Raw genomic sequence first — 12,529 nt, 5'->3', positions numbered from 1 at the left:
TCTTAGTATCATAAATGCAAGCTTAGGTTTCTTATTAATTTGTTTTTATTTGGCATATATGAAGGCTCTTTCTAAAGATACGGTGAACAAATGGAGGCCAAAAATGTTTGATGTGGAGCAGACCAAAGCAGATGGAAGTATATTGACCCTCTGTACTGATTAGCATTTTAATGTCCAGATGGACAAGCAAGCATCATGTTAATTTACAAGGGTCAACCCAGCCAGTAAGATCAACTAATTTCTAGGCTATAGTGAATATTATATGAATACCCTTGTTACTGAGATGGTACACTTCATTACTGTGTTATGGATTAGATTTATATTGCCTAAAACTGGAGAATGTAACTTTCTCCTGCAAATCTGCATATGTCAGATCACTTATAATTCCAGCAGAGCAATTACTTCTTCCAGGTTTAACTCTTTAAACTTGGTAACATCTCATTAGGCTAAATGTATCCTACCTACTCTATTTTATACCTTGTTATGATGCCTAACACTTTGATTTTAACATTAGGAACACAACTATTGATAAGGTATGAGATGTAATATAGTATAGATGAATCCCATTAATTTGGTAAATAAAAACTATTGTATGATAGGGATTTGTTGCAAACTCTTTGCACACATAGAAAACTCTCCCAAAGACATTTTCGAAGTTTTGCTATGAAGAAAGATTGCCAGTGAATTTTGTGGGTCCCTGTTTGGGAATGCGATAACTGGTACTTTTGGATTCTGTGCACAGAGATCCAAGGCTAGGAGAACATATCTAATTTTTGTATCCAAAAGCTATTAATTCAATTATGAGAAGAAACCACAAATTGCATAATGGCCTTGGTATTCTGTCAGTATGGAGAGAAGAATGATCTCAGAAAACTTGTAAGCCTGTGTTGGGATGTGTGTGACATGTGCGTTTTTTTCTCATTTTTAAAATTTCAACTGTCTTAGACACATTTTTGAAGCTGTAGATATTCTAAGTTAGCAAATCCAAGTCAGTATACAAAGCAACCATTTTTTGCCAACGCAAAATACATACTTTGCTGAGCTTTCTAATCTGGGCTCCAGAGTTTATACATAGCAAATTCTAACATCTGCCAAATTCTGTTATGACCCAGAAGGGAGTCGAGTGAAGTAGGATGAAGAATCTGGAAATGCATGCTGCCTATGGGGTAAATTGCATTTTGGAATTTGCTTCCATGTGGATTTTCTCCCTCATGGACTACTGTGATGTTTAGCAGGCTGAACTGGAAAGGTCATATTGTGCAAGATGAAGAACAATAAATGGTCTGTTTGAGTGACTTGGTAAGCCTCCTGCCAGTGCCGACTAACAGCCATTATAGCCATTTCTACTCTGGGATATAGGAGTTTGGCTGTCATCTTTCTGGGAATATGGTAATTTGTAGCCATTGCTTTTAGCATGATGGGAAGATCAAACATTTAAAGTTTCTTAGCCTAGTTGTTTACACCATTTTCCCCCTAAAAACTGCTGCTGCTTTTGCACCTTGAATGCTATCATGATTTAATTTTTAACATTATAGTAAGAGTATCTGTTTCAAAGAAATGCATGTGCATATTAAATACACTTAATTAATTTTCATTCTGCCAAAGAGAATTTGAATTTATCTCTTCTTACAATACATTGACTTCATCTTTTTCTTTTTCTTTCTTTCTGTTTTTTAAGCTTAAGACATTGGCCCCAGAAATAGTTTGCTGGCTTTTTTATTCTTTGCCCTGCCTTTTTTTTTTTTTTTTGAGACAGAGTCTTGCTTTGTTGCCCTGGCTAGAATGTGCAGTGGCGTCATCATAGCTCACTGCAACCTCAAACTTCTGGGCTCAAGCGATCCTCCTGCCTCAGCCTCCTGAGCACTTGGGACTACAGGCAAGCCACAACACCCAGCTAATTTTTTTGTTTTTAGTAGAGATGGGGTTGTGCTCTTGCCCAGACTGGTCTTGAACTCTTGACCTCAAACAGTCCTCCCGCCATGGCCTTCCAGAATGCTAGTATTACAGGCATGAGCCACTGTACCCAGCCTGCCTTTCCTTTTAATTGGTAAAATTTACTTTTTCTTGGATTGTGGTACCATTCTAAACCATGTTTGAAATATGTACAGGGGCACAGACCCCAGGAGTGTTTAAAAGATATGAAGAATCTAGGATGGAAGTTAGCATTGCTAATAAGTTTAAGTTCCCTTAATGCTTTATAGAAAGTATATTAATTAAAGACCATGTCCATGAAATGATATATGATATTTTACATGGCTGCCTTTTAAAATACAGGTGCATTCCTGAAATTATTAGTCAGTTTTTAATAAATGAAATAGCTTAAAATGAATGAATAATTTCTTTTTTAGTAATGTAGTAGAATAGATGGGCAGAGAAATCCCTTCTGGCCAGAACATTTTAAAATGAAGCTATAGAAAGGAAAAAAATATGTGAACATATGTATGAACTATATGTAAAATTCTGGAGCTGGTATAAGAAAAACAATTGAAGTCCTGAAAGAATCAGAAAACATGATTTCATAAGGTACAGTAAGCCTTTGGTGTGTGTTCTGGGGGTTTCTTGTAGGATTAGAGCACAGGGGAGGAACAAGAGACAAGTAGTGCCCAGGCACAGGGGAGGGTCATGTTAGCAAGTACCCTGATAGAACTGGGACGCTGGAGGGGTGAATTCCTCAGTGGACAAGCAGGAAAAAAGATGTTCTACATGCAGAGGTTTAACTGTTACTGTCTTTGTTCTGGATGGAGAGAGGGAAAAAGTCTCCCTTGAAACTGCCTAAGCAGATGCCCATAACTCACATGGATTTGCAACCAGAGATTTTATGTTACTCGTAAGGCCAGAGAATCTCTAGACTGAAAACTTAGTTGAAAATCTTCCCAGTTGGTTAGGATCCCCAGGTGTCTGGGAGAATCGTGTTCATAGTGCTACAGAAACATACTTTATAGTCAGGCCTCAAAGAATTTTTATAGATGCAGTTGCAAGCGATGTGAGTTTGTACAAGAAAACAAGCAACTATCAGTCAGATGTGGGAGATTATATTTTCCGAATATGGCTTCAATAGTAATTCCTGACCCATGTGCTCTTCTGGAACTTTGCTGTTGTAAGTGAGCCATCTTGAAAGCGGATCCTCCAGCACCCTGTCAGACTGCGCTAGGTGATGCCACACGGAGCAGAGGCAAGCCCTCCTCTCTGAGCCCTGAATAGTTTGCAATTTATGAGCAAAATAAGTGGTGGTGGTGGTCATGTTTTTTTCAGAGACAGGGTCTCACTGTGTTGCCCAGGCTGGACTCGAACTCCTGGGCTCAAGCTGTCATTCTGCCTCAGCCTCCCGAGTAGCTGGGACTACAGGCATGCAACACTGCACCATGTTGTTTTAATCCACTACATTTTGGGGTAACAACTAAAAGATCAGCAGTAACCATCAGTCTCATGAAGACTAAGATGTATAAAGAAATAAGGGAGGGGGTTAAAAATATGATGAAGAGACTCTCAAAATTGATGAGGAAAGTGTGAGAGAGGAACTCAATGTTAGCAGAACTTCTAGAAATAAAAAATATACGGACAGTCCCTGACTTACGAAGGTTTGATTTAGGGTTTTTGGACTTTACAATGGTGTGAAAGCAATGTGTGTTTAGTACAAACCATACTTCAGTATTCAATAGATTACATGAGATGTTCAGTACTTTATTATACAATAGGCTTTGTGTTAGATGATTTTGCTCAACTGTAGCTAAGGTAAGTGTTCTGAGCATGTTTAAGGAAGGCTAGGCTCTGGTGTTCAGTAGCTTAGGTGTATTAAATGCATTTTTGACTTACGATATTTTCAACTTAAGATGGGTTTATTGGTACGTAACCCTATTGAAAGTTGAATAACATTTGCAGTTGAAAAACACAATGGAAAAATGATGCAGATTGGATGGAGTTGAAGAATGATTTAGTGAGCTGGAAGATAGATCCGAAGAAAATTTCCAGACTTTAGTACAGAGAAAGAAGAGATGGAACACACAAGAGGTTTAGTGACATAGAGAATGAGAAGATACCACATGTGTCTGATTTAGCGGTTCTCAAACTTTTTTTTTCAGACAGGGTCTTGCTCTATTGCCTGGGCTAGAGTGCAGTGGCACCATCATAGCTCACTGCAACCTTAAACTCCTAAGCTCAAGCAGTTCTCCTGCCTCAGCCTCCTGAGTGAGCTGGGACTACAGGTGTATGCTACTACACCTGGCTAATTTTTCTTTTTTCTTGTTTTGGTAGAGATGGAGCCTCACTATGTTGCTAAGGTTGATTTTGAACTTCTGGACTCAAGCAATTCTCCTGCCTCAGCCTTCTGAGTAGCGAGGACTACAGGTGTACACCACCATGCCCAGCTAATTTTTAAATTTTTTGTAGAGATGGGGTCTCACTATGTTGCCCAGGCTGGTCTCAAACTCCTGAGCTCAAGTGATCCTCCCATCTTGGCCTCTCGAAGTGCAGGGATTATAGGTATGAGCTACCATGCTCAGCCAACTGTAAATTTTAATTTTTCTTGTTCTGATGGTGGCGACAGGGAAGGGAGACACAAATAGTTCCTCACTGTTTTAATTTGCATTTCCTCATTTGCTAAAAAGATTGAGGATCTTTACATGTATGATTATGCCCCTGCCCTCCAGCCTGGGTGACAGAGCAAGACCCTGTCTCTAAATAATAAGATAAAATAATAAATAAAAGTTGTTGGAGATGACATGGAGTGGTAAGAACATTCCCACTGCTGGGTGCAAACATTTTGGAAAACAATTTGGCTTTACTTACGATTCCTAAGTATATACTCTAGTGAAACTCTTGCACTTATGGCCTGAGAGATATGTATAAGAATATTTATTTAAAGTATTGTTCATAGTAACAGAAAAATCCAAACAACTCAAATGTCTAGCAACTGTACAGGATAAATACAGTTGGTATATTCATAAAAGGATGACTGTTTAGCATAATGTGAATTAGGTACCACTACATGCATCTTCACTGGGGAATATTATAAATATAATAGGGATCAAAAAAGACAGTTAAGAATAGTAAGTATGATTCTATTTGCATAAAGTTTAAAAACAGGCAAATCTAAGCAATATGTTTTTTGGTGTTTACATATACGGTAAAATTGTAAGGAAAAGCAAATGATGAGCAAACTTCAGGACAGTAGTTTTTCTTGGGGTGGTGGGCGCTGTGGAATGGAAGAGCACATAAGGAACTATGGTTTGAATATGACATATTTCACAATAAAAATTGTTATAAAGGGGTTGTTGTAAGGAACTCTTCCGAGATTCTTTTTCTAAAGAAAGAATTTTGGTAATGCAAATAGTAGTTCTTTTTTTTTTCCCCCAACAGCTTAACATTCTAATTTGGGGTAGGGGTGGAAGAGAATATGCAAGTTGCTTTGTGTCCCCCCATCCTAATGTATTAGGGTCCAGCCAGGCTGACCCAAATGGAACCCAGAGCAAGTGGGGCATTGGGTTCCTTGAGGAAAGGGGGCAGATCCCGAACAGAGCAGAAGCAGTGGCGATTATGTAGAGGTCGTGTTATTGAGGGCATGGTCCAGCTCCTGGCTAATGGCCTGTACTTCTGTTTCTGAGCATAGAGCTCATCTTCCAGACATCAATTGTGTTTTCCAGTTTGGCTACCCATCTCTCAGCAAACTCAGCATGGGTCTCTGCCTCCTCCATGAGTTTGTCAGTAAGAGTCTTTATCTCTTCCTCATATTTGTCTTCATTTTGAGAATACTTTTCTTGAGCAGTGCTCAGACGCTTCAGGTTCTGGTCCATCAGTCTGATCTGCTCATGCATCTCTCGGCACTGGGACTCGGCCGGCTTAGCTTGTTTCCCTGTGTGTTGCAAGTCTCCTTCAATAATCACCAACTTAGGAGCCACCTCCTCATACTTCCTATCTGTCTCATTTGCAATGTGTTTGTGAGTTGGATTTCCTGGAGTTCCATCTTTTCTTCATCTTTTAAGGCCCGGTTTTCAATAACCTTCATACCTCTGTCACTCTCATCAGCAGCTTTTCCTGCTTCCTCCAGCTTTTGCAGCGCAGTGGCCAGGTGCTTCTGAGCACCATGTAGCTCCTCTTCAACCAGCTGGATCCTGCGGTTCAAGGAGGCCACCTCAGCCTCAGCCTGTCCCCGGGCCCGCCTTTCTCCGTCCACTTCCCGCTGGAGGTGCTTGGCTCTCTCGTCCGCATCACAGCCTGATGTTGCAGAACCTGGATCTTGCAGCCTCGATGGTGGCGATCCCAGCCATGGTGCTTACCCTGTTCCCGCTCGTACTCCCGTTGCTGCCTGCTCCGATCTGCGTGGCAGCCCTCCCGCACTCCTACTTCCGCCTGCTCCCCAGATAGTAGTTCTTATTCTTTAGGCACATGCTTGTATACATCAGGTCTTTCAGTAAATATATCTTGAATTTTCTTCTGAGTCTCTTCACCTTTAACTTTGCTGTGTAGGGAATGTGCCTAGGAAGAAGATGAAACTAGGAGAACTCATCCACAAGTTCAAGTTTAGTGGTTGTAGCCTTAGAATGAGAAATTAGGCCTCTTATCCTACCTGTCTGAAAATTGGCTTGCTATTGTTAAAAACAAATATTCTTAGTTTATTTCTTTATTTTTTTGGTCAGCAGTGACACTATTTTGCCTCTACCCCCAGGCTAAATTTGCTATTTGTTAAAAACCTCCATAAATTGACACATCTTCTTTTTCTGAAGGAACGTGAAACCCAATAATTACACACAGACCTGACCTAGTTTGGAGGAAGCAGAGGACAAAGAAACTCTAGCTTTCTTCCTCCTTGTTTGGTTAAAAAGCAGAGGTTTTGGGAGGTGAGGGCCGGAACTCCCTGTATCTGTTCTTCTTTGAAGAGCTCGTCACATAAGAACTTTCCGCATTTGTGTGCTCCTTGTAGACTGATGCTCATGGAGCCTTTACATATCTGTCGATCTGGAAATATTTGGCCTTTTCCCAAGGCACTGTGGTTTTGAGAAAATAAGGATGAAAGAACCTACTTATTTGTTTTTATTTTTAATTATCCTATTTTATATGTTTGATTTTGTAAACACCTCAGTTTTTTTGTTTTTAAAGAAATAGTTGGGATGTAAACATACACTCATATTAATGAATGAATCAATTGGATAATAGTTTGGACTGGTCATCTCATTTCATTATTGTGGCTGCCTAGCAACTGTTATTCTAGTCTGTCTTAGTTCTATTCTCTATTGTTATTTTGCTACTTTCTTAGTTTATTGTCAAAACCAAATTTTTTTTTTTTTTTTGAGTTGGAGTCTCGCTCTGTCACCTGTGCTAGAGTGCCATGGTGTCAGCCTAGCTCAAAGCAACCTCAAACTCCTTGTCTCAAGCGATCCTCCTGCCTCAGCCTCCTGAGTAGCCGGGATTACAGGTGTGTGACACCACACCTGGCTAATTTTTCTATTATTAGTAGAGATGGGGTCGCTTTTGCTCAGGCTAGTCTCGAACTCCTGACCTCAAGCGATCCTCCAGCCTTGGCCTCCCAGAGTGCTAGGATTACAGCCGTGAGCCACTGTGCCCAGCTGGAAACCAATTTTTAATATTTGCTTTATCCATTGACTTTTTTTAAAAATAGCTACAGGGTCTTGCTCTGGTACCTGGGCTAGAGTGCCATCATAGCTTATTGTAACCTCAAACTCCTGGGCTCAAGTGATCCTGCTGGCTCAGCCTCCCAAGTAGCTGGGATTACAGGTGCATGCCACCATGCCTGGCTAAAATTTTTTGTGGAGACGGGGTCTCATTGTGTTGTGCAGGCTGGTCTCGAACTCTTGGGCTCAAGCAATCCTCCAGCCTCAGCCTTGCAAAGTGTTGAGTTTACAGGCATGAGCCACCGCACCAAGTCCCAAACATTTACTAGGCAACGACATGAGAATCCTGGGTTTCTCACTCTTCTCTGCAGCCACCGGTATAAGAAAAAAAAGTATGCGTCCAGTGGGGGCGCTTGAACCTGCAACCTTGAGGTTAAGAGTCTCATGCTCTACTGATGGAGCTAGCTGGACACTTAAAAAAAACAAATAACAGAAGGAGTTTCCACTAAACCATAATCACAGATCTTTTTGGTTTCTTTCATTAACGATTGCTGAAAACACAACTGGGTTCTGGGTCCTGGGTCCTAGGTCCTGTACAGACAAGGTGCTTACATGACTTTACCAAACCTGTTGTTTTGTGTAATAAACACCAACCTTAGCAGAGGAAGATGACTATCAATCTGGAATATCAAGAAATAGAAGAAATAAGATAGTGTGGTACTGGCATAAGAACAGACATACGGATCAGTGCAATAGATTTAAGAGTTCAGACATGAAACCTTACATTTATGGTCATTTGACTTTTGGCAAAGGTGCCAAGAAAATTCAATGGAGAAAGAGAACAGTCTTTTCAACAAATGGTGCTGGGACAAGTGGATATCCACAAGCAAATGAGTGAAGCTGGACCTTTGCTTTACACCATTCACAAAAATTAACTCCAAATGGATCACAGACATAAATGTAAGAGCTAAAACTGTGAAACTCTGAGAAGAAAACAGGAGTAAATCTTTCTGATCTGGAGTCAGGCAGTGGTTTCTTAAATACAACACCAAAAGCCCAAGGGTCAAAGGGAAAAATAGATGAATTGGAGTATATCAAAATTGAAAAGTTTTGTGTTGCAGACAAGTACCATCAGAAAAGTGAAAAGACAAACCATGGAATGGGAGAAAATATCTGCAAATTATATCTGATAAGGGACTTGTATCCAGAATATATAAAAACTCTTATAACTCAATAATAAAAAGACTAATAACTCAATTAAAAAATAGACAAAAGATTTGAATATATATTTCTCCAAAGAATGTACATAGCTGGCCAATAAACATGCTGAAAAGTTGCTCAATATCATTAGTCATTAGGAAAATGCAAATCAAAACTACAGTGAGATACCACTTAACCACTAGGATGGTTATTATAAGAAAAAGATGGACAATAACAAGTGTTGGTTAGGATATGGAGAAATTAGAACTCTTGCATTGCTGGTGAGAATGTAAAATGATGTAGTCACTTTGTCATTTCTTCAAAATGCTAAATGTTCCATAAAACGTTAAATGTGGAGTTACCCTGTGACCCAGCCATTCCATTCCTAGATATAAACCCAAGAGAAGTGAAAACACATCCACATAAAAATTTTACATGAACGTTCATAGCAGCACTATTGATAATAGCCAAAAAGTAGAAACAACCTAAATGTCCATCAACTGATGAATAGATAATTAAAATTGGTATATCCTTACAATAAAAAGCAATGAAGTACTGATACATGCTGCAACATGGATGCCCCTTGAAAACATTACGCCAAGTGAAAGAAGCAAGTCACAATAGGACCACGTATTATATGATCTCATTTAGATGAAATATTCAGTATAGGCAAATTTTTAGACAGAAAGTAGATCAGTGGCTGCTTAGGGCTGGTGGAGGGTTGGTTGTGGGGCGGGGAATAGGTAGTGACAGCCAAATGGGTTTGGGGTTTCTTTTAGTGGGAACAATCTATTCAAAATTAGATTGTTGTGATAGTTGCACTACCCTGTGAATATATTAAAAACATTGAATTTTACACTTAAATTGGTGAATTATATGGTATATGAATAATATCTCAATAAAGCTTTTTTTTAAAACAAAAACCTCAAATAAAAGGAAAGCAGGGAAACTCTTGCTAAGGAGAAATATTAATGTGATTATTTGTCTTGTTAATGAATTTCATGTCTTCACTCTGGCTAAATATTGGTGATTTTTTTTAAAAGTCTACTTTCAGGAAGAATTTCAGGTATCTTTAGTAAAAGATTGATAGATTAAAACTTTAAAACACATTTAAGAGAGTAAGAGCCCAAATAGTGTGGGGAAGAAGGGAGATGGAATTATTTTACCAGAAAACTTAGACTAACCAGAGCTACCACATTTCACTTAGCTTTTGCTTTCTTGCAGTATGAGCAAACAAAAAACCATGATGAATTCCTTAACTTACATTATTAAGTAAAAGGAAGCAATCCAGTTGAGAAAAACCATTTCCCAGCCCTACACTGTAAGGCAAAACTTAATAGCCTGTGACTTGGTATCAAGTTCACAAAACTATGTTTAAAAAAGATAAAAAGGATTCCAGTAGTAAATTTTTAATAAGATTCTGAAATGTTCATGTGGAAATCCATTTTGGCCTTGAATATATGTCTAGTGAAAAATGTTAAGTTTACAGGCTTTCTGGTTTTCTGAATTGACGAAAGAGCAGAAGACTTTTTTTAGTCTGGTCCTTCTGATATTAACTGAAGTTTTTGAGCAAAATAGTTTGAGGCTGAATTTGAATATAGTGTCAGAAGAACAGAGTATTTTATAATGATGTTTCAAATGAGATAGATGCATATGCTTGTTTTAAAGTTTTAATAAACTTTTTATTTTAGAATAGTTTTACAGAAAAGTTGCCAATATAGTACACAGTTCCCAAGTGCTGCCCCACACTCAGTTTCCTCTATTATTAACATATTAGTGTGATACACTTGTCATAGCTAATGGACCAATATTAATTCATTATTATCAAGTGAAGTGCAGACTTTATTCAGATTGCCTTAGTTTTTTACCTAATACACTTTCTCTGTGTCAGGATCCCATCCAGGACACCACGTTACATTTAGTCATCATGTCTCCTTAGGCTCCTCTGGGCCGTGATCAAATTTGGATAATGTACGCAACATTTCTTAGACTTGGATTCTTGGTTTCTGTGCTCTTGTCTTCCTAGTTAAGTTGTAGTTTATAGTTTAATTAGTTTAACTTAATTGTGGCCTGCATCACATTCCATCTCATTTAGTCTACTATTGTTCTGTAAATGGGATGGAAATTAATACCCATGTTATTGATTAGTTAGTGTTCCTGGTATTAACAGTAGGAAACATTGACTTTACCAGTAGTGAATGCCAAGGCGTTTCTGGGTAAACAGTGGTGTTATGCTTTAGGGTAATATATTTAATTGCTATTAAATTTAAGAAAGAAAGTAACATTCGGATGCTGAATAAAGTCTGAGAAAAAAGAAAAGGAAAGAAAGAAATGTGGGCGTATTCACCAAGGTTATCTCAAATGTAGTACATGTATCTCTGCTTATTATCATATGGTCCTGTATGTATTTTATAGCACTGTAGAACTGTATGGCTTGATTACTTTAATTGTCCAAGATTGAGAGTTATCTGACTGGTAATGATTCTGATTTATTTTATGTGGATAACTTTAGAATTTAAAAATAAATAAAAATTTTTAAAAAGGCAAAACCAAAATCTCCCGGAGTTCTAATTAGGGATTGGCACAGTGAGAGCCTTGTCTTGGTAACTCTGCATTCATGCCATGTACAGGCACACCTTTATTTAATAGATGAAAACATTGAGGACCCGAGGGGTAAAATGATTTGCCCAAGCCCACAGACATGTCTTAGAGCCTGGAATTGATCTTTGAATTCCAACTCCTACTCCACTGCTCTTTTTGCTGTCCCCGTGATTTCCAAACCGTTCTCCAGAGCTATATGTTTCTAAAAAGTTTTGTCCATTTTTGAACATTCTACTCGAATTTAACCAGAGTAGATCTTCTTTTTTTCCTGTCTTATGTATTAGGGTTAGTATGAGATTTTGTTCAGAGAGAAAAAGGTTCTGTTGCTGTATATAATAGTTTTTATATTCTTCCAACACTAAGCTCCTTATTTTATTCTGTGCCATTTTCTACTCATAAAGGAATTTGATTTATTGGAGGGATTTTTTTTTTTTTCACTTTGTTTCACAAATGCCACCTTAGTATATAAAGAAATACATGACCCAGAGACCTCAGGAAAACTCACAAGGACTTTTAAATATGGAGGGATAATTATTTTTAGTATGACATTATTAATCAACATTTTATTTCCTTCTAGTTCTCTACGTTCTCCCTTCATTTTCTCATCTCATAAATCTCATTCTTTGTGATCTTTTGGGGTGGTGTTACTCATGGTCTATTATTTGTCTAAAACAATATTTATGCAAATATGTCTGCCTTAAAATATTTCTGATGTCCGGAGATTCTTTTGGTTCTGTTTGGCAATGAATTAGGGATCGTGTTAATTTGCTTCAAAACAGCATTATTATAAGACGTAAAAGAGGGCCCAATAGACAGTAAAGTAGCTTGGTTTTTGCTTAAATTGTGGACACTTTTAATGATTTTTTTTAAAAAACCTCACTGTTACTAACTATACTCAATATTTTAGTCAATTAATCCAGTCAGTAATTTACTTGAAATAAAATTCCTCTTGCTACTTTAGCAGCTTTTTGAAATTCTGGACTTGCACTGTAATGACCATTTGGGACTATCATAGAAGGTCAGGATTTAGGATGCCTATACGCCTGCTATGGGAAAGCAAAAAATGTTACCTCTGTTCTATTAAGCATATACTTCATGTACCCATCTTTCGACATTTAATGTGGTTATGTCTAATCTGTATAATAATGTTATATTCCAATGGA

The 12,529-nt window shown here is 38.2% G+C and overlaps 1 pseudogene; it reads right to left on the bottom strand.

Moving 5' to 3' along the window:
- Positions 1–5,530: 5,530 nt before the first annotated feature.
- LOC105821591 lies at positions 5,531–6,263 on the bottom strand (annotated as a pseudogene).
- Positions 6,264–12,529: the final 6,266 nt, after the last annotated feature.

Source organism: Propithecus coquereli, unplaced genomic scaffold (assembly GCF_000956105.1).
Source record: "Propithecus coquereli isolate 6110/MARCELLA unplaced genomic scaffold, Pcoq_1.0 Scaffold580, whole genome shotgun sequence".
NCBI lineage: Eukaryota > Metazoa > Chordata > Mammalia > Primates > Indriidae > Propithecus > Propithecus coquereli.
This window is presented reverse-complemented; position numbering and strand designations above follow the sequence as displayed.